The 23,115-nt window shown below is 44.7% G+C and overlaps 1 pseudogene; it reads right to left on the reverse strand.

Moving 5' to 3' along the window:
* Positions 1-3,863: 3,863 nt before the first annotated feature.
* LOC112398114 (60S ribosomal protein L9 pseudogene) lies at positions 3,864-8,190 on the reverse strand (annotated as a pseudogene).
* Between the last annotated feature and the right edge of the window lie 14,925 nt (positions 8,191-23,115).

Here is a 23,115-nt window from a genome sequence, read left to right on the forward strand (position 1 = left end):
AGAAGAACTCTAAAGTTGCAGGGAAAGGGCATGGATGCAGGGAGAGCTGAAGAATTAGGAAGCTAATGCACTCTACCATATATACTGGTTTAAATCGAAAGTCTATTTAATCTTTTTTGAATTTAAAGAAGAAAGTGAAACAGAAGAAATTGCTCAACTTAAGATAAATGTTTCTTCACTGCAAGAGATGTTAATTCCTAAAATAATCTTCTAAGCCTAAAAAAAATTATGAATTATGATAACCATTAGAGGTTGAATTCACTAGTTTTTGAAATCACATTTCAGTTTTAAATAGAATTGATTTACTCCAAACTAGAAGAGATCAAGTGATTAATACTGTTTCGTTGCCTTCCTTTTCCCCTCTCCTCACTCCCAGTTTTTGCTTATACTGCTTTTCCCTTTAGTCCTGTTTCTCTCTTTAAGTGGATTCAGTGCCTATCATCTATTCCACTATGTGATGTCCCTATTCTAGAATTCTTTATTTTGACTCATCTCTTGGATAGATTTTATCATCAATACTTTTTTTTTAAAGAAGTAACTATAGTTTCTGAATTATTTCATGTTTGAGAGTGTCTGCCTGTTGCTTCTATGATGGTTTGATTGAATGTGACATTCTTAGGTCACACTTTTTCCTCTCAGTTCTTTTCAGATCAACTCTGTGTCCTTTGGCATTGAATGTTGCTGTAAGGGGAGTCTGAGACCAGCTTGATTTTTTCCCTCCTTTAAAAGTGATCTGTTTTTAATTTTTCTTTCTACCAGAACGTTTTGAACAAGTTTTTTCTTTTTTTTGACTGTGCTGCTCGGCTTGTGGGATCTTAGTTCTCCAACCAGAGATCGAACCCTGGCCCTGGGCAGTAAGACTGTGGAGTCCTAACCACTGGACCACCAGGGAATTCCCTGAACAATTTTTTTCCTTTAAATCTTGACATCAGAATCTTAAACAGGTATGTCAATGTTGGTTATACTAAAACAAAATTTCCTGACATATACATGACCTTTTCAATATTCATATTTAAGTTTTCATTCAAGTCAGAGAAATGTATATTTATAAATTTATAATAAATCTATATTATATCTCTGAATAATTTTAAGTTCCTTTTGTTGAGATCTGTACACAGGGACATCAATTGTGCTTAAGTTAGAACATCTTTGATTTCTATATCTATCACATTCTTTCTAATTGCTTCAATCTCTGTGTCTTTTCCCTCGACTTCTTTTAAGTCTCTCCTCCATGTTGTTAATTTGATTTTCAGCCATGATTATTTTTTCTTTTCTAATTTATTTATTATATCTATAATCATAGTATTTTCAATTTATTTCCTTAGCTCTGCAACCTTCCTTTTCATCTCATTCTGTTACTGTACTGTCTCATTTTTCAGTTTTTGTTTTATTAACTTAAAACCATATTACATTATTCTAAACTGCAAAATACTTGCAGAGAATCTGTCTCTCTTATTTGGGTTCTAGCCTCCAGGACTGTGAGACAATACATTTCTGTTGTCTAAGCCTCCCAGTTTGTGGTGCTTTGCTGTGGCAGCCCTAGCAAACCAATACACTGGGCCACCTTACTTAACATTCTGGCCAGACCCCAGGACTCTCTCTCCCTCTTCTCTGCTTTATTTTTCTTCCTTGCAACTTATCCTCTTCTAATATATGGTATACTTTCCTTATTTATATTATTGCCTGCTCCCCCACTAGAATGAGGGCAGGAATTTTTGCTTTGGTTCGCTGATTTATTTCTAGGGCCTAGCACATAATAGAAGCTCAATAAATGGCTGTTGAGTGAATAAATACAACCACATCTGATGCCCTAACCTATGCTCAGGATGACCCAGTGTTAAGCCTCTTGAGAACTAATAGAATCACATTGATTATTGCTTTGTGATTTGGGGGAAAATGTCTTTGGATTCATTCATCTACTTAGAGAATATTTATTGAGCTCCTACTACATGCCAGGCACTACTCTCAAGTATTAAGAGTACAGTAGTAAACAAAAACAAGAGGGAGAAAAAGACAATAAACAAATAGCTTATATACTATCAGGCAGTGATAGGTGCCGTGAAAACTAGTTAAGCAGGGTAAATCCTTAAGATGACTACTGCTATGGAAAAAAAGCACCCTGAAACTCTGTGGCCTAAAACAACAATTTTGTATTCTCTCTAATGGTTCTTTGGTGGACTGGGCCCATCAGGGTGGGTCTTGCTGGGGGTCTCACAAGTGGTGCAGCCAGATGCCGGCCGGGCCTCCAGTCGTCTGAAGGACCGGCTGGGTCGGACATCGAGGTGCCTCACTCGTTTGGCTGCCGTGCATGTTGACCTCTGGCTAGGAGCTCGGCAGGCTGCTGACTGGCACATCTGCCTGTGGCCTCCCCACAAGCTTCTCAGCCTGGCAGCTGGGCTCTGGAAGGAGCGCTCCAAGAGTAAGTGTTCCACGAAGCAGGAAGCAGAGGCTGCTGGAGCGGTGAAGTGCCTGGGAGTGGGTCAGCGTCACTTCTGTCGTATTCTGTTGGTTAGAGCAGTGACAGGGACCCCAGATTCAAGGGGCCAGAGAAAGAACACGTGGCGTAGGAGAGATTGCTGCGGCACCTTTGGAAAACACAATCCGTACGGCAAGGGGATAGTAAAGGATGGGCGAGCAGGGAAGGGAGGTGCTCTTTGTAGGGACGGCCTCCCTGATCAGCCTCCTTGGAGCACAGGCCTGCGGGGAGTGAGGATATCTGGGCAAGAGTGTTATAGGCTGAGGGTGGCAAGTACAAAGGCCCTGAGGCCACGCCTTTGGCATGGTGCTTGGCATGGTGAGGAACAGCTGAGGTGCGATGGGAAAGCAGCTGTGAGACCAGCACTTACAAGACTCAAGCAATGTCTTATCTGTAGGCCCCAATAGTTCACAGAAACCTGAAGGCTTTTAAAACTTTGGGAGCTTTGCTGCAGCCCTTGGTGATGACTCCACCCATGCCTGCCCTCTGTTGCTTGCCTTTCCTATCCTGAACCCACTGGTGCTCTCGCCAGCAGGTTGTCCCTTTTCTCCTTGATCTCCATCAACCCATGAGACCTTGTCATTAAGTCACCCTCTACGGCCCAGAAGCCAGGTGCCAACCAGGTTGCCTGTGTTGCTATGTTTGCTGCTATGAGACAGGTTCGGGGCCGCAGAGCAAATTCTACATGTCTGTGTCATAGCCCTGCTGTCACAGTTTTTATACTTCTCAGGTCGGCCCATTGGGGCCCCAGCCCAGAAACACGGAAATGGCTCAGAGCCAAAGGGGCCCAAGTGTCCTTTGCTGGGACTGCAACCTGCCCTGTTCCCTGCCTAGCTCTAGCCCAGCCCCTTCTGGGGTTGGAACTCTCTGCCCACAACCCAACCCATTGGCTGGCTGAACCCTTCTCTACACCATCGGATTATCTGGAACCATGACTGACCCCAGCCGGGCTCTGGACTCTTCTGGCTTCCCCACTAAGGGGCTGTCTGTCTGATTTGCCACCTGAAGACGAGCAGCTGGGAGAGAGGTGGCAGGGTGGATAAGGGTGCCAATTCGGGAGTCTGCCTGATTGGGCTTAGATCTGGCTCTGCCTCGCATTGACAGGGTTACCTTGGGCAAGTAGTTCAACCTCCCCGTCCTTTTGATCCTTCAATAGAGGGCCTTTACTACATCTTTAAAATATTAGAAATAGGGGGCTTGCCTGGTGGCGCAGTGGTTGAGAGTCCGCTTGCCGATGCAGGGGACGCGGGTTTGTGCCCCGGTCCGGGAGGATCCCACATGCCGCGGAGCGGCTGGGCCCGTGAGCCATGGCCGCTGAACCTGTGCATCCGGAGTCTGTACTCCGGAACGGGAGAGGCCAAAACAGTGAGAGGCCCGCGTACCGCAAAAAAAAAAAAAACACCAAAAGTATTAGAAATAGGTCTTAAGAATGATCCGCCATCTAGTTATTTGCCATAGCCAGACAACTCGTAGATCTCCATCAGCCTGCTGAACTGTTCCTTTTTCAGAGACTTGTTCATATACCATCCAGAAGTGTCCGGGTTTCCTTCTAACCGTTGTGGCTTGCAGGATCAAAGTAACAACCTGAATTTGATACAAGTTCAATGTCTTTTCCTTTAAGAATTAACTCCTCTTTCTGGGCTTGAGACACTGAACAAGCAACGCCTGGTTCAAACACTTTCAAACGCTGCTGATATATTTCTCATACAAGAAATTCCAGATTTCAACCAGTGACCTGTCCTCTTGAATGACAACGGTGATGGGGAAGCACACAGATCTCATCTTGGAACGGAAGCCGGGGTAACACCCTCCATTACATTCTGTACGTGACAACCGACAGTACAAACCACAGCCAGTTCCTTCCTATTTCCCCACCATTTGTCCACCCAGAGCCTCTTCTTTTTCCTTCCAAGGAGACTGAGTTTGACCCTGATGTGATTCAAATCCCTCTGCAGCCTCCTGTGGGGCCCTTCGTGACACCTGTGCATCCCTTCTGAGTGATGTCTACATTTTCTGGACCGTCGACTGCCTGATTGCTTTCATTCTCGCGGCAGATGCAGCAAAGAGAGACCCCGTCCCTGTGCTCTTGTTTCTACGTCAGTAAAGTCGGCTACAGTACTGACCTCATAAGTTCACTGGGAGAATTCATTGAGTTCGTGCACACATATCAGTATTAAGGGCTTGGAAGGATGCCCGGCACATTGTTGGTGCTACGTGTTGGCTCTAATTATTTTACTATATTAGAGTCTGTGACTTCTTGGATGAAGCTCTAGACCTTTCCGTGCTGCTCCCCAGAGCCAGGCCCTGTAGCTGGACCCCATCTCGAGGCCCCACATGCACTGGGCCTCTCAAGTTACGTTCCCCTCCCACTAGCCTGATAACCCATCATGCCCCCAACCTGGCCTACTCAGAGCACCAAGGAGGCAGGGTGTAGAGTCCCTCTTGTGATAGAATTCAGCCAGAATCCATTTGAATTTCCAGAGGCTAAACCACAGGACCCAAAGTGGACACTGGAGCCCTTGGAGACAAAGCAGAAGCTTTTGGTGACAGGCAAACTTCAGGAACTGCCACACAAGATGGAGCTTTGGTTGATTAGCTGGGGGTGCTGGACGGGAAGTGGGCAACACGGTTGGAGGAGATGCTGAGACCTGGCTTCCGGCTCAAGCCTTTACTTAGATTGCGTCTCCTGGCATGCGGTGTCTGGGGGTGCTCTTGGATAAGTAGGCGAGACAAAGTCCCTCACGCCCCAGTGGTGATGAGCAGACACTGGAGCTTTGTCCCCATTTGGGGAACGCTGATCTGCTGAGTCAGCCTGATCACAAAAGGGTAAAGAATCAAGGAACTTTTTTTTTTTTTGGCTGTGTTGAGTCTTCGTTGCTGCGTGCGGGCTTTCTCTAGTTGCATCGAGCGGGGGCTACCCTTTGTTGCGGTGCGCGGGCTTCTCTGGCTTCTCCTGTTGCGGATCACGGGCCCTAGGCACACAGACTTCAGTAGTTGTGGCATGCGGGCTTCAGTAGTTGTGTCTCGTGGGCTCTAGAGCGCAGGCTCAGTAGTTGTGGCGCACGGGCTTAATTGCTCCACGGCATGTGGGATCTTCCCAGACCAGGGATTGAACCCATGTCCCCTGCATTGGCAGGCGGATTCTTATCCACTGCGCCACCAGGGAAGTCCAATCAAGGAACTTTTGAAGGTTAGAAACAGACCCTGGTTTCTGTGTTACTTTTTTCTTTTCTTTTTAAATTATTTTTTGTTGTGGTGAAAAAAAACAAACCAAACACATAACATAAAATTTATCGTCTTAACCAGTTTTAAGTCTGCAGCCCAGCAGTGTCGAATATACACACATTGTTGTGCAGCCAGTCTTCAGAGCTTTTTGCAAAACTAAACGTCTGTACTTGTCAAACTCCGCTTCCCGCCGCCCCGCCTCCCCCCGCCCCTGGTGAGCACCATTCTGCCTTCTGTTTCTCTGAACTGGACGACCCTAGGTACCTCATGTAAGGGGATCACACAGGACTGGTTTCTGTGCTGCTTTTGAAAACCTGGATTTTGGAAACCTTTATGACAGCCGTCAACACACACGCCATCCTCCCACCTCTTCTTCTCAGTCTCCCCCTTAAGGTCTCCCCCTGTGCTCAGCCCACAGGTACTGCTGTTCTCCCCACTCAGTCCTTGGCCAGTGCGTGGCCCCTCACACTTTTTCTGGGTGGGCTTCCCCAGCCTTGGCTCCAACCAGCCTCAAACAGCTGAAAGCTGCTCCCCCGTCTGGAGTCTTTATCCTCCCTGGGCCTCTGCCCGACCTTCAGGTCTCAGCATTTTGACGAAACATCGGGGAGACGCTTGCATAGGTGGTCCAGGAACCATATTTTAAGCACTACTGCTGCGTCATAACGACCGATTTCCTTGTCTGTCTCCCCAACTACTGTCAGCTCAACTACTGTCAGCTCTGTCCCTCCTGACAGCCCACCTTGCAGACATCAGATTGAGTGAATGAAGGAAGAAATCCTAAAACACAGCTCAGTAGAAAAGTGAGACCAAGAGAAAGCTCTCAAGGTGGAGACGGTACATTGAACACATGCATCTTTTCCCTAATGAAACTCCACTCAAACTACAGCAGAGGGATTTAAGCGATAATATACAAACCCAGGAGGAGGGTGAAGCGGCAGAGCTGAAAGGCGGAGTCACGGGGCCGGTGGGAAAGCGAGAAGCCATGGAATCCCTAGAGGGTACAGGAGCATCAGCCCCGGTCCCTCTGGAAGTGGGAGTGAAGGCAAGGGAGGGATCATGGGAGCCATCCTAGGGGCTCCCCACCATCCCGTGTGAGCTTACCAGCGCTCAGGATGCAGCCCACTTACCCAGCCATCTTCCTGCCAGGGGCCCAGTCTCTTGTCCACACAAGTGCCCTAATTCTGGTGAGCACTGAGTTTTCCAGACTACCCACTGTCCCCCAGCGGGGCTCTGAACACTTTCTGAGCTGAAGACTCTTTCTGGAGCATCTCATCGTGGGAGCCTTCATCCAGAAACGGCAGTACTGCCCTTACCTTATTCAGCTAGACTTGTGCTTAAAACTCAGCGTTTCAAAACTCAACAATTTTTGTGTTAGGTATACAAATTTAGGTGGTGAACTATTTTAAAGTTTAAAAAAAAAAAGATTAATGCAAAAGTCAGCCAAGTGGTTACCTCTTTGGGGAAGGAATATGATGGAGGAGGAACACAGCAAGGGCTCTGTAGGACATTGAATTGTGTCCCCCCAAAATATGTTCAAGTCCTCACCCCCATTGCCTGTGAATGTGACTTTATTTGGAAATAAAATTAAATCTTTGCAGACTTAATCAAGTTAAGATGGGTCATACTGACTGGATTAGAGTGGGTCCTAATCCAATGACTGGTGTCTTTATAAGAGAAAGGAGAGGGAAGAAGGCCGGTGACCATGGAAGCAGAGATCGGAGTGATGCAGCTACAAGCCAAGGAACGCCAAGCCTTGCTGGGAGCCACCAGAAGCTAGGAAAAGGCAAAGACTTTCCTCAGGAGCCTTCAGACACCTTGATTGCAGACTTCTAGCCCCCAGAACTGTGAGGGAATAAACTTCCCTTGTTTTAAGCCACTCAGTTTGTGATCATTTGTTACAGCAGCCATGGGAAACTAACACAAGCCCCAAAGCTTTACTAATGTTATATTTCTTAACCTGGGTTATGAGTACTAGGGGATTGGCTTTAGTATTGTTTTTAAACTATACATATGTGATTTTACATTAACAAAATTAAAAATAAATAACAGCAGAAAAGGAACATCCAGCGAGGGTCTGGGCCTTGAAGATGTGTTCAGATCGGGCACATTTGGCTATGGGTTTGCTGTGCATGCCAAGATCGTGGCAGGTCTGTGGGATGCATGCTGGAGGGGGCTCTCTGGGGCTGAGCTTGAACATCGTAGATCATGGGATACAGCAGATGGCAGAGGGGTGGTGGAAGCTTCTTGTCTTACATGTGAACATTTCATGTGATCACCGTCCCAGGAGGTGCCATGTCAACAGGAAGATGAGATGTCCCTCCTTCCCGGGTGCAGCAGGCTGTCCACCTTACGGGAGGGTTGCAGACTGGATAGCTGAAGTGGGAAGGGTCCCTTCGGAGGCTCTGTGGGGTTCTGCTGACCTGCAGCATCTGTCTGGGAGGCAGCCCGAGGTCTTCCTTCTTCGCCCTGATAGGGGACGCTTGGCGCATAGCATCCCCCTCAGTGGGAGCCCTGTCCACCGCAAAGTGGGCAAGGTCTGAGCAGCCCCACCATCTCCAAGATGCTTATTACAATGCGGGGCCACACTTGGCTTTCTGTTGATGGCCCTGTGGAACTTCCAAGAGAAAGACGTCATCAAGGGCCAGAGGATCCCCTTCAAGAAACTGAAATAGAGGAGCCACTGGGGGAGAAGCAGCCTCCACCCACCCCCGGTGTCATGGGACTTCCTCCGCAGGCCTCCTGCAAAACGCTGTTGCCTTCGTGAGCACTGCCCCCTGGAGCAACTTTCCTCTTCCCTTTGCTCAGCCAGAGGAATCAGAGCTGTGGGCTTTTTTGGTGATTTTCTTTTTCTCTGCTTGGTTCCCTGCCCTGTAGTTAAGAGGAAATAACAGCCATCCCAGGAATTCTCAATAAATGTATATTATTTAGCTGAAAAAAAAATTGTTAAAGGATGAGAAAGTGAATAGTGAACACCTTATAAACTGTCCTAAACAAATAGATGTTGGTTCTGAGTGTAAAAGCGCACTTTGAAAAGTGGGGAGAGATGGGAAAAAGTCACTTTATACCTCCCTTAAAACTGTGTTAAGTTCTGTTTAATGGCTATTCTGGGAAAGGGATATAATTCCTTTAAAAGCTGGACTGCCCTGCAGCTGAAGCCAAGTTGTAAAACTGTTTGGGACGTAGTAGGAAGGTTAGTAAAGAGACCAATCCTAAGGTCATTTCTAACGATTGACGGGAGGGGTGTTTGGAATGGTTTAAATGCTGGCTGTCAAGAAAACCAGTGATTGGAAAAACAACATCACGGGGCTTTTTATATGGCCCACTGGTATCATGAGGCAATGTGATTATTTTCCTGACTTTCTGTTATCACAGGAAAAGGAAGAAGCAAGGGAATCAGAGGAGTGATCAGATGCCTAATTACCAGTGCTTCTCTCAGATAAATTATAAACAGGCAGTTAAAATATTCTCCTGCTACAGCACAGAAACAAAGCAGCCTTTAAACACTTTGGATGTCAACATGCCCTAATTTCAAAAGCACTAGAGCTATGTATAACCCCAAAGATAATCTCTTTCTCCAAGGAATGAGTAAGCAGTGTTAAAAAAAAACAACAACCCTGACTCGCCATTCCTGGGCCTGTGGCAGACATCATTAATCAATCAAGGCAGATTATCTTTTCCATGTAACCTAAATGCTGCCCCAGAATTCTTCTCAACAATGTGTGCCTGACAGCTACTATAAATAGATCAGAATTGGATTGTGAGCTGAGCCAACCAAAGAGGCATCTAATATGATGGTTAAAAGTATAATCTTTGGAGCCAAATATCAGCTGAGCTAATGAAGCTTTCAGATAAATTTCTTTACCTTCAAAATGCAGATAGTAATAATACCTATCTCATTGGATTGTTGTAAGGATTAAATTAATCACCACACCTAAAGAGCTTAGAACAGGACAAGTAGCAAATACTTGAAAAATATTATTTTTATTTTTCCAGAATGAAAAGTTAAAAAAGATTATTTACTATTTAACCCTGGAGGAAGAACTAGATTAGGATTTAGTAGGAATCTATAAGTTGAGGGTTTATTCAACAAAGATATATTTAGCAACTATTATATGCCAGATTGTGTATAAAATGTTGGAAATTCTGTGGCTAGCAACACAAGTAAGGTGGGACTTCCCTGGTGGCGCAGTGGTTGAGAATCCGCCTGCCAATGCAGGGGACACGGGTTTGAGCCCTGGTCCGGGAAGATCCCACATGCCGCAGAGCAACTAAGCCCATGTGCCACAACTACTGAGCCTGTGCTCTAGAGCCCACGAGCCACAATTACTGAGCCTGCGTGCTGCAACTACTGAAGCCCGCGAGCCTAAAACCTGTGCTCCACAACAAGAGAAGCCACCACAGTGAGAAGCCCGTGCACCGCAACAAAGAGTAGCCCCCGCTCGCCACAACCAGAGAAAGCCCGCGTGCAGCAACGAAGACCCAACGCAGCCAAAAAAAAAAAAAGACAAAGCACCAATTTTACCTAGGTGATATAAATCAGTCTTCCTCAAAATTGTCATCCTTTGAAATGTAGTGATATACTGACAAGCTATCAGTTTATATTCAGTTGTTTTACATCAAAATTCTATTTAATAGAAAAAGAATAATTGAGAAGCTAAGTGGACAATTAAATATGGAAGCTACTCAACCTCATTAATAGGTAGGGAAACAAATTAATACAATAATGAGAATGGTGAGGAAGATGAGAGAGCTAGAAGATCTATTTAGGCATTCAACATCCAAATATAAGGAATTCCAGGAAGAGAAAATCATATATAAATTTGTATCTAGACCAGAAGGGCAAGTGTCTCTAGATGTAAAGATCCACTGAAGTGCATGGCAGAATGAGTGAAAAAGACCCTCACCAGGGCATATTATTATGGCATTTCTGAATCCCATGGATAAAGAAGCAAACAAACAAACAAACAAATAGGATGGAGGGGGAGTGTTGGAAACTAGTTATATGCAAAGAAACAGGAGTCAAAGTGGCATTGGATTTTTTTTTTAATTGGGGTATAGTTGTGGCATTGGATATTTTACCTATAATTTTATACCCAACCCATCTATCACTCAAGTGTGAAAGAAGAATAAAGCTATTTTCAGACTTCAGTGACTTTAAAAATACACTTCTATTAAAGGAATATTTTTTAAAAGGTAAAATCATGACTCTCACAAATATAAAATGAACGTGTGTAAAATATCTTACCTCATTATTAATGAGGGAACCAGTAAGATGTTACAACCAGTTTAAAGATGTCAAGGAAGCACAAATTTATATGGAAAAAAGGAATTTTGAAATGAATTTATAAACGGATATGAAACTGGCTTTTGTAGGGAGGCTTGTGTGGGGTGGGGAGAGGGACTGTGGGTTATTTATTTGCATATCTCTAGATAAGAATTATTTTGCATTGCTATCAATTACCTACAATTTACAGAGTTGTGAAATAGCTCTAAGGCAATGAAATGCACAGAGCCCCCATAGAATCAAAATCAGAAAACTCAGAAAGGATGTGCTCTAAGCAATGCCTAGTTTTTCACCCAGTCACAAAATTATCTGAGTACACTCTCAAGTGAATTTTATTAGGACACTAGTAGACACTTCCTCCTTCATTAAAAGGAGGAAATAAAAAATTTTTTAAAGTGAGGGAGAGAGAGGGAGAGAGAGGTGGGATCCTCAACATAGGGACTAGGGTATCCATCACTGAGGTGTGAGCAAAGTCCTAGGACTAACAGCAGAGCATTAAGCCAGAGCCCAGTCAGCTTGGGTGCAGGAGGAAGGAGGCCTCCTGAGAGGCTCTGGGGAAGAAGAAATGGAGCTGATGTGCTTGAGCATATGGAAAATATCATGGGAAGGCCTTTGGCAGAGATGTTAAAGCTTTTAGAGAACACTAATGATGAGTCATAGAACATAAAATGAATTAAAAAAACGAGGCCATCATTAACTTTAGGAATACTGAAGGCTGCCTGAGAACAGAGATAAGTAATATTCACTTGGCTTAGCAGTGAATGATACTTGTATAGTCATTATAATGTAAATACCAACTATTTATTCTTCCAAAGTTGTGCTATGTTGGGATGATGGGGGAGGGGAAGTGATGGCTGTACATGAGAGAGTTAGGTACTCACCTACCAGAGTCGGTGAAGAATGTCTAAACATGATAAATTAAGAAACAACAGTAGAGGATTCCTTGGAAGTCCAGTGGTTAGAACTCAGTGCATTCACTGCCTTGGCCCGGGGTTCAATCCCTGGTCGTGGAACTAAGATCCTGCAAGCCATGTGGCGCGGCCAAAAAGGAAAACAAAACAAAAGAAATAGCAGTAGAAGCACAGTATTCTTAAACATGGAGATAAGTATCAGAGAAAATAGCTAGAAGAGTTGCCATTGGCTACCACAAGCAGATCCTGGTGGTGAGAAAGCTTAGGGCAGGGGACTGCTGGTTTTGGTTTGGCTTCTGTGCTAATAAGCATAATATGAGGTCATAAGGGTGGAGCTCTCGTGAATGGGATTAGTGCCCTTCCAAGAGTCACAAGGGAGCTTGCTTCCTGTGCTCTGCTCTTTGCCACATGAGAATGCAAGAAGTCAGTAATCTGCAACCTGGAAGAAGGCCCTCAGCAGAACATGACCAATGCTGGCACTCTGAGCTTAGACTTCCAGCCTCTAGAACTATGAGGAATAAACTGTTGTTTATAAGCCACCCAGTTTATGGTATTTTGTTATAGCAGCCTGAGCTAAGACAGGCCCTCACGACAGGATTAGTACCCTTTTGTAAGAAGAGAAAGAGACCCCTAGAACCCTCTCCACCATGTGGGGAGACAGTGAGAAGGTGACTGCCTCTGAACCGAGAAGGGAACTCTCACCAGAGCCCGACCAGGCCAGCACCTTCATCTTAGACTCTGGCCTCCAGAGCTGTGAGAAAACAAATATCTGTCGTTTAAGCCACACAGTCTATGGTATTTTGTTATGGCAGCCCATGCAGACTAATACACGATATGAAGGCACAAGGAGAAGACAGCTATCTACAATCTAAGGGAAGAGGCCTCAAAAGAAACTAACCCTGCTCACACCTTCACCTCAAATGTCTAGTCACCAGAAGTATGAAACATTTCTGTCATGTAAGCCACATCATTAGGGCAGCCCTAGCAAACATACAAGTATCATTCACCATTATTTGCACTTCCTTAAATGAAGCACAGCTCTCACACAGGAAAAAGAGTTCAAATGGGGCAAAGTTCAAACTCTCTTGTGCTTTCCTGTAGTTAGGACAAAACCAGATGGCAGCTGGAGGTCACCCACCTGAGAGAGAGCAGAAAGTGGAGGGGGGACCAGAGCATGGGAGCCACTGGGGCTATACTTGTCTTATACTTTGGAATTTGACCAAGGGGAATAGAATTTGCTTTTTAATAACTATTTCCTTTTGTTCTCCCGTGATATTAATAGAGCTATGTTTTGTAACTAGGACACAAGGTGAAAAAGTTATATGCAATAATTGAAAATAAGTTTTTCCTATGAGGGTCAAACTAGGAATAATCAACTTTTTTTTTATAACATCTTTATTGGAGTATAATTGCTTTACAATGGTGTGTTAGCTTCTGCTTTATAACAAAGTGAATCAAAATAATCAACATTTGAGAGACAAGATCAGCAGTCTGTAGTCTGAGGGCATAGATACAAGGCTTCTGAATGGTATTGTGAGAGGAGCCGTGGCTTTGGCTTGGACAAACGCGAGCACAACTTTTCCCTTTTCCAATTAAGAGCTGTGAGACCCTTAACTGGGGCAATTTGTGTAACTTCTTTGGACCACACTTTCCTCATCTGTAAAATGGGCAGAATACTACCTGCCTTGTAGAGATACTGGAAAGATTAGAGCCGTTGTACTTAAGCCCTGGGTACAATGCCTGGACACAACAAATGGTACTATTATGACTGTTGCTATTTTTGGGGAACACCCAATAAAGGTGATGGAAGTGCAGTGAAGGGAAACACAGTAAAGATAAAAGAAAGCTACGTTTTACTTAGTCAAAATCATAGAGACAAAAAGTAGAATGGTGGTTGCCAGGGGCTGGGTGAAGGGTGAAATGGGGAGTTATTGTTCAATGGGTATAATTAAAATTTTGTAACATGAAAATAGTTCTGGAGATGGATGGTGTTGATGGTTACATAAAAATACGAATGTACTTAATACCATGAACTATATATTTAAAAATGATTTAGGGAATTCCCTGGTGGTCCAGTGGTTAGGGCTCCATACTTCCACTGCTGGGGCCCTGGGTTCGATCCCTGGTTGGGGAACTAAGATCCCACAAGCTGCACGATGCAGCCAAAAAAAAAAAAAGAAAGATAGTAAATTGTATGTTACGTGTATTTTACCACAAGAAGAAAAAAATTGGAAAAGAAATAACTTACTCCACAGTACAGCACACTTGATGAAAACACAGGGGAATTGGGGGGAAAAAATAAGCCATAAAGAAATTTTAAAATTTGACTAATAAAAAAAAATTCTACTGGGCCAAAATCACTCTAAACAAAGACAAAGAACAAGCTAGGAGAAATATTTTCAATTCTATCCAACAGAGCTCATTTTCTTGCTGAAGAAGTCCATATGTTAGGAGAATGGCCTGCCAGAAGACCAGAAAGAGGAGTTCAGAGACTATAAATTCTAGTTTCTCCAGGAACTTCCAGAGGCACCCATGGTGGGGCAGGTAGTTGGGGCAGACAGTTCTTCAGGCTTTATGATGTCCCAGCTCAAATATCCCTCTACATTCTCCATATCCCTTTTCTCTGAATTTTATGCTAAAACCTCTTTGGACACATATTAGGTGCCAATAAATTATTGAATTATTGAATTATTTCACATATTACAGTATTTTCGTTTCCTAGGGCTGCTGTAACAAATGACACAAACTGGCTTAAAACAATGGAAATTTTACAGTTAGAGGCTAGAAGTTCAAAATCAAGCTGTCAGAAGGACCATGCTCCCTCTGAATGCTCTGTCAGAGGATACCTCCCTGCCTCTTCCTAGCTTCTGGTGGCACCAGGCATTCCTAAGCCTTTAGTAGCATGACTCCAATCCCTGTCTCTCTCACATGGCTTTCCTCTCTGTGTCTTTCTTAGCCTTCGCCTCATCTTGTAAGGATACCAGTCATTAGATTTGGGGCATACCCTATATCCAAGATGATTTCGACTTAACATCCTTAGCTAATTACATCTTCAAAGACCATATTTTCAAATAAAGTCACATTCTGAAATTCTGGGTGGATGTGAATTTTGGGGGGGACACTATTCAACCTTTTAGTTGCAACACAGAGCATTTTAGTTGCATCTTAAAGAAACCCCCATCTAACTAGCTTAAACAAATAAAAATAACTACTGGGACAATTAGCAGAAAAGTCTAGGAATATATGGAACATCAAGAATGGCTTGACCAAGGAAGTCAGTTTCTCTGTTTCATTCTGATCTGTCTTTTGCTGTGTTGGCCTCATTCTTAGGCTCCATCGTGTGGCTTTTGGCAGCTCCAGGTTCACATCATCCTTATTGGTGGTAATCCTAGCAAAAAGTACCTCATACCTTTCCCCAAACAGTATCAGCAAACATTTCATGTATATCATTGGCTTTTATTAGGCTTTATGCCCATCTCTAAACCAGTCACTGTGGCCTGGCCTTAAGTCTATACCTCAGCTCTAGAACCAGGCATTGAAAGCACACAGACTAAGGATGGAGGAGGGGTTCTTCTCAGAGTGAACTTGGGGTATTATTACCAGGAAAATCATGCATGGGTGCTAGGTAGTGAAAAATGTAGCTATCCATTAGAATGTTAATCCTACTTTCATAGTTAAAGAGCTCCTGGAAGACAGCAACTCTGGTTTTCTTTTCTGTATTCCAGAGCCCCAGATAGCATCAGGCCTTCACATAAGTATTTGCTGGCTTGTTTTGAATTTTTAACAAGATTTAATCTCTGCAGACTTTATCCACTATAAATCTGCAACCCAGTTCCTGAACCAAGGTGACACACCCTACCCCATTTAGATACTCTCTTTGTAAAGCTCTATCTAGGTAGTAGACCAGTTGACCATCTGTTGTGAAATCATTCTGAAAAACTTCCATGAAAGGGAACTGAGAAAAAAGGCTCATGATTGGGTCAACATGGCAGGAAAGAAACACAAGTGGCAGGAAAGAAACAGTGAGTGAAACTGAGGAACAAAGAAATACAGTGCCACTTCCCTACTTTGTCCCAACACACACACATACAAATCTCAGTGTATCTGCTGGGATGGAGTATTGTTACTCTCACATACCCCAGAGCCCTGGTGGAGTAAATAAGATTCTGAGTTTAGGCATGTGTCATCGAGGGGTTTAGGCCTGAAGTGTTGTACCTTAAACACACGCAGATGGGCCTTGTATCCAAGGCCAATGCCCAAAGGGTGAAATCAGACAGCCCTTTAGCTAGATGAAGCTGGACTTGGTAACCACCCTGTGGAGTTTAATTTGCTGACCTAGATGTAGTTTGCAGCCCACAAAACCTCATACCACAGCAAAGCTTTTCTTGTGCTGAGACAGCTGGCTGAGCGTGGTGTTGCAATGACTCAGTTCTTGGTAAAGGGTCTGCAGAAATTAGGGGCAGAGCTATAGTCCTAAGACCACAGTCCCAAGAGACCTTCCTGTTTATTCCATGGTGAGAGAAGAGGAACCTTCTGTTTGTGGGCACTGGTGTTTCATCAGAAAGGACAAGGCTGGGGCTATGGGTTTGGGCTGCGTATACACAGTCCACACATGATGGTCGGACAATTATACTCAGACTGATCATTCAGGCTTAACCACACAGGCCAAAAGCATTTTTGGAAAGTGGTCTTCAAACTGTGTGAACTGAGTCACATTTCTCCTTGACTTCCATTTTGAAATTGGGGCTAGTTTACATGAGGAAGCTGACTTCAATAAAACTGGGGTTGAAAACTGTGGGTTCTGAGGACTCCCCATTAAACATAGCAGATTGAACATGTGTATAAGCTTCAGCCTCCTCCCAAAACCCCACTAAAATATGAGTAAAGACACTTTTTTTTTTTTTTTTTGGCAGTACGCGGGCCTCTCACTGCTGTGGCCTCTCCCGTTGCGGAGCACAGGCTCCGGACGCGCAGGCTCAGCGGCCATGGCTCATGGACCCAGCCGCTCCGTGTCATGTGGGATCTTCCCGGACCGGGGCACGAACCCGCGTCCCCTGCATCAGCAGGCGGACTCTCAACCACTGCGCCACCAGGGAAGCCCAAGACACTTTTTTTTTAAAAAAGGCGTATATCCAGAAGAGAGATAAGAGCAGAGAGAGGGATCAAAAAACTCCTAGCTGAAGCCTATTGATGTTCAAGGGAAATAAATTGACTTTGGATATATTTCTCTATTGTGAAATACATATCTAATAATAAATTGTTAGACATTGTTACATTGATCAGTGTTCACTAAAATATTCACCATCTTTGTGTGAATGTACGTGCATGCTGTGTTGGTTGATTTAATTTTACATAAATTTATGTTCTCAAAAGGAAACATCTTAGAGTAAAAGGTGGCAGGGGATATAAATAATATCCATGTGAGCTTATGACATCAACTAGTACATTTCAACCCTAGCAGTGCATTAGAATCACCTTCAAGTGCTTATTAAAAATGGGAACCCTGAGACTTCCCTGGCTGTCCAGTGGTTAAGACTCCATGCTTCCAATGCAGGGGGCGCAGGTTCAATTCCTGGTTGGGGAACTAAGGTCTCACATGCCAGGTGGTGTGTCCCGCCTCTCCCCCCCCCAAAAAAGGGAACCTTTATTAAAAGTATATTCCTGGGTCTGCCTCAGATATATGAAATGGAACAGGATTGTGGATGGGGGAATTGCTAGGAATCTGTTTTTCCTTCAACTTTTTATTTTGAAAATTTCAAACTTATAGAAAAGTTGAAAGACTATAATGCTTACCCTATACCTTCCACCTAGATTCTACAATTATTAACATTTCATGACACTTGGGTTTTTTTTCCCTTTCTCTCTTTCTCTAACTATAAAATCTTTTGCTGAGACATCTGAAAGTAAATTTCAGACATCCTGACATTTTATTCTTGTTGTGGGTTGAATTATATTCCCCCCAAAGAGAGGTTGAAGTCCTAACATCTTGGTACCAGTGAATGTGACCTTATTATAAATAGGGTCTTTGCAGATGTAATCAAGTTAAGATGAGAGAATATTGGGTTAGGGTGGGCCCTAAACCCAATAACTGATGTCCTTATAAGGGGAGAGAGAGATTGAAGTCACAGAGAGACACACAGGGAAGGACAAGTGACCATGAAGGCAGAGATGCAGTTAATGCTGTCATAAGCCAAGGAACACCAAGGATTGCCAGCAACTACCAGAAGGTAGTAAGAAGAAGCAAGGACGGATCTTCCCCTAGGGCCTTCAGACAGAGCATGGTCCAGCTGATACCTTGATTTGAGACTTCTAGCCTCCAGAACTGAAAGAGGATACATTTCTGTTGTTGTAAACCACCCAGTTTGTGGTAATTTGTTATAGCAGTTCTAGAAAACTAATACAACCTCTAAGTACAGGAGTTACCAAAATTCAGGTATTTCATAGGAGTAAGGACATTCTCCTCATAATCAATACCATTACCACACCTAAGAAGATTAAGAATAATTCTATAATTTCCAATCCATAATCAAAAGGATCCAATTGTCCTCAAAACAACTTTTGCAGATTTTTTTTTTCTTTTTTGGTCAAAATCCAACCAAAGTATCTGATATTCATTTGATTGCTATCTAATTTATTTTAATTCTATTTAATTAAAAGAATGTAATTAAATTATTTTAATTTCTCTAATTTCTTTTATTCTGTAGTAATCCACCCTTTTAAAAAATGACATTAGGGCTTCCCTGGTGGCCCAGTGGTTGGGAGTCTGCCTGCCGATGCAGGGGACATGGGTTCGTGCCCCGGTCCGGGAGGATCCCACATGTCACGGAGCGGCTGGGCCCGTGAGCCATGGCTGCTGGGCCTGCGCGTCTGGAGCCTGTGCTCCACAGCGGGAGAGGCCACAACAGTGAGAGGCCCGCGTACCGCAAAAAAAAAAAAAAAATGACATTAATTCTTTGAAGTATCCAGGTGTTAAAGAAAAAAGATTCTCAAACTATAAAGAAGACTTTATTTAAGATTATTGCAACAGGGGAGAGAGAGGGAGCTCGACTCCAAATTCAACAAGGACAGGTGGGGATTTACAGACAAAGAGCAGGTGAGGGGGTCAGTGGATGGAGATGTACTAATAGGAGACGTGGTGGAGCAGGGCAGGGGGAATCTTGTTAAAGATAGGTTAAGTCCTTAGACATTGTCGTGGGTAGAAGAGGACGAACTGGATTAGATATTAAGGGTGATCAGATAGCGAGGGTGGAGGGATGATTTAGCAGCACTCTGCTAAGATTGGGTTGGGTAGGCCCAAGACAGGGTGGGGACCAAGGTCAAGGCCTAGTGGAAAGAGGGTTCAAAGGAACCTGACTAAAGTCTGGTCAAGGAGAGAGGCTTTGTCACAGGTCAGTTGTCTTAGAGTATGTTCCACACTGTGAATTTGTCTTTTTGATTTCTCTTGGTATAATTTAACTGTTCCTCTATCCCTGTATTTTCTGTAAACTGGAATCTAGGTCATGAGGCTTGGTTAGAAGTATGTTAATCACTTTGTGTATTGTGTATTTTGGATTATATCACATCAGAAGGTGCATAATTGTTGCACTATTAGTGATGCTCAGTTTGATTGCTTGGTTAAGATGGTGACTACCAGGTCTCTCCATTGTAAAGAAAAATCTTCCACTTGGTAATTCGTAAGTCATCTGTAGGTGTTATTTTAACCCAATGAGACTATCTTACTCTCCGATAACCTTTCATCCAATGGTTCCATTGTTAATCTTTGCCTAAATCACTTATTTTACTGGGGGCTGCAAAGTACTGTTTTCCAATTCTATCATTCCTTCCATTTTTATTGGCTGGTATTTCCCGTCCTCTCTCTTTTGTTTTGAATATCACTGTGAACGTGTGGATTTTGTTTTATTCATTGTGTTACCAACTGTAGTCATTATTTATTTTGATGCTCAAATTGTTTCAAATTTGGCCAGTAAGAATCCTTTCCAGCTAGCTCCTATGTCTCTGAATACTTCCTTGTCTTCTGGCACGATTTGATGCCCTAGGCTCACTTTTCCTGCCTGAGACTTGGGATTGGCCATTTGTTCAAGGGACAGGAAACAAGCCCATCCTTCTCAATTACCCATAAGTAAGGTGTCACTTTCCTTACCATTTAAAATAAGCTTAATAATAGCTAATGTTTATTAGGTACTGTGTGCAGGCACCCTGCAAGTGTTTTCCATGCATCACCTCATTCAATTCACGTACTAATTCTTTGTGGTCAATACACTTATGTATCCCCCTTTTACAGATGAGGAAACCAGGGTGTGGAGAGGTTACTTGCACAGGACCATTCAGCTAGCAAGTGGAGGAGTTAAAATCAGAACTCAGATCATTCTGACTCCGAAATCGAGCTTGGAACCACCATGCCATATTGCCAATTTTGCTACAAAAAGAGAAACTGCTTTAAAAGAACTGAACTTCATTATGTCTATAACTAAACAAAACAAAAACCCCATGCTTTAAGATGATAGGCATTACGTAAAATTTGAAGAAAGAAATCCTTGAGAAATTTGGTAACTTCCTCATTAATTCTAATTTGCCAGTAATCACAGTTTAGGATAACCTGGGCCAGGCCTGGAATGTGATTAGCAACTCAACCAGAAGCCTTATCATGGAATGAATTGGAGCAGGGACTTTGGACCAAGTTAGCGTAAAAGCCTTCCAAGCTTCTCATAGCTGCAGAATTTTTCTCTGTTTCTGGGGTGGTCTGTTCAGCACTTAAGCTGTACAGGTTAATGGAAGGGATAGATAGGGGCAGGAGGGAGAGCTGCTGTGACTATGTAGCTGTATCCTGGTTCTCGTTGGCCCAGGGTGCTGGGGAAGTTGGGAGAGGTGACTCGCCCAGTCAAGGGCTGTGACACCTGCAAGAAGGGGCCCCTTTTTCTAATTTGCACAAAGGTGCCCTGTGGGCTGGTAGAGGCCCTACCTAAGTAAAGTCCTCCTGGCTTGAAACTGTTCTGGGTTCAAGGGCGAGTGACTCTCTATTATCTCTTAATGAGAGAAAACTTCCTGCTCCCACAGGCATTTCCAGTTATAGTTATTAGCTTAGGTGTAACCCGAAATTTAAATGTAATTACATTTCTCTTAGAGCTAAGGTTGCTGCCAGTTTCCTTTCCAGGAGGAAGGTCTTTGGCCTTTTACTCTTTTCCTTCTTTGCCACCTTCACCTTAGCGTTAAGCCTGGGGTGGTGTTTCGTAAGGAGCCTTAACCCGGACACCAAATGTCTGACCTCTCCTCCCCCATCCCCTCCCTCCCTGGGTCTTTGCCCAGGGCAGGGAGAGGTACCTGAGTATCCAAGTGGTGGTGAGGGATATTCCAGGGAGCGATAGGTGGGGGGACCCATTAAGATAAAGAGGAAGAATAAACAGAAGCAGATGTGCCTCTGCCCAGGTCCCCAGCAGGCTGATAAGAGCTAGTCTCCAGGGCTGGGCCTGGCCTCCTTGGAGCCAGGAGCTGGGCCAGGCTCCCCCATCCTCAGCTCTCCACTAGATCTTGTTTCCCTTCCTGGAGCTTTCCCCTCCATTGGAATACAAATCAAATATATTCACAATCTATTACCAATGCCAATGATTCCTGTATATTTAAAAGATGTGCCCAGACAACCATTCTCCTGTGAACTACAAAGGTGGAGACCACACACACACACGCACACACACACAAACACACACACACACACATACACAGAGAGAGAGAGAAGCACTCATCTAGGTTGAGATTAAAAAGCCCCAATGTGTCTCCAATCCCCAGGACTGATAGTCCCCCAAAGCTGTGGGGCCCCCTCCATGAGATGGGTTGTCCAAGCTTCGCTAAAGGGCTCTGGGCTTGGGGTAGAATGAGTGAACAAGGAAACCTCTAGGAGCCCTTCTGGCCCTAAAATCCTCCGGCTCTCAGGGCTGTTTAAGGCTACCCACCCCCAATCCAGAAAGGATAAAAGCAATAGAAACTCTGGACCTTTAAGGGTGTGAAGGGCTTGGCTGGCACTGGGGCCGGGGCTGGCAATGGTCTGGGGTCCTCCCCCTGGCATATCGTTCTACAGCAATGTTTCCCTTTGAAAAGAAAAAATGATCATCAATCCAGAACAGACTTAAAATGTTAAATTTTTAATATTACCCAAATATGTGCAAATTTCAACCTAGGTTTAAACTCCCTGTGTGTGTAAGTTGTCCATAATCGTAAAATTCAAGCTGGAAAGAAGGGAGAAACCAGGGTCTTACCCACGCACTCCCACCTTCAGGGGTGTCTCCTGTAGCAGCTTCCGTTTCTCCCAGACAGACCCAGTGTGTCCAACTGTGTTTAGAGCTTCCACTGGGTGATCCCTGGGCTCGGATATCACTGCCCCTTTCTCCTGTCCCTCCAGCCTGTGGCAGGGGGGTGGCCTCCCGCTGTTGTTCATCTCCGGGTTGCCTCAGCCTCCCCTGTTTGGACTCCTGGTTCTTTCATCCTGGCAAGCTTGAGGTGGGGAGGCACCGTTTCATAGATGTGGGCGTGCAGGTGTCTTAGGTGGGATGTCCCCAAAGCCACGTCTAAGAGGGAGACGCGTGCAGAGTGTTTCCTGGCGAGTGTTCCCAGCAGCAGCAGCTGTGAGCAAGCGAGGGCAGAAGATGTCCAAATGCAACACAGCTGCAGCCAAAGCCCCATGCTCTGCCCCAGCGTCATCCCAAACCTCCAGCCCCGCACGGGTGAGTTGGCCTTGGGCCGCCCCCAGGAAGGGGCCCCTGTTGGACATTGGATGAGGCAGCTCCGTTGAGGCAGGGCCATTCCTGGGGAGCGACTGGCTGGGAGCTGTCCTCCGTCCTGAAGGGGAACCTGGGCAAACGCCACAGCGTCCCCCTCAGGTTCAAAGCCCAGCTCTGCACCTTCCTAGTTACGTGCTCTTGACCAAGTTCCTTATCCTTATTTAGCCAGCATTTCAGTTTCCTCATCTGTGAAAAGGGAAACTGTGAGGACTCCGTGAGACTTTGTTCCTGCACAGGGAGAGCCTCCGCCCCTGTTGGCTTCCCTCCGGGGAAGCCATAATCTGTTTGGTCAGGATCCAGGGCACTGGCTCAGCCAGACTCATGAGGGGGTGGGGCTCCTGTGCCATAAGGGGTCATGTGCCGCGTTTCTCCCACTCCCTGCTCCCAGGGGCTGGGTGACCTTGCTCTCCTCACTGGCTTTTCGAGCTCGGGACGGAATGAGGGAACAAC

The sequence above is a fragment of the Neophocaena asiaeorientalis genome, unplaced genomic scaffold (genome assembly GCF_003031525.2).
Source record: "Neophocaena asiaeorientalis asiaeorientalis breed wild unplaced genomic scaffold, Neophocaena_asiaeorientalis_V1.1 scaffold598, whole genome shotgun sequence".
NCBI lineage: Eukaryota > Metazoa > Chordata > Mammalia > Artiodactyla > Phocoenidae > Neophocaena > Neophocaena asiaeorientalis.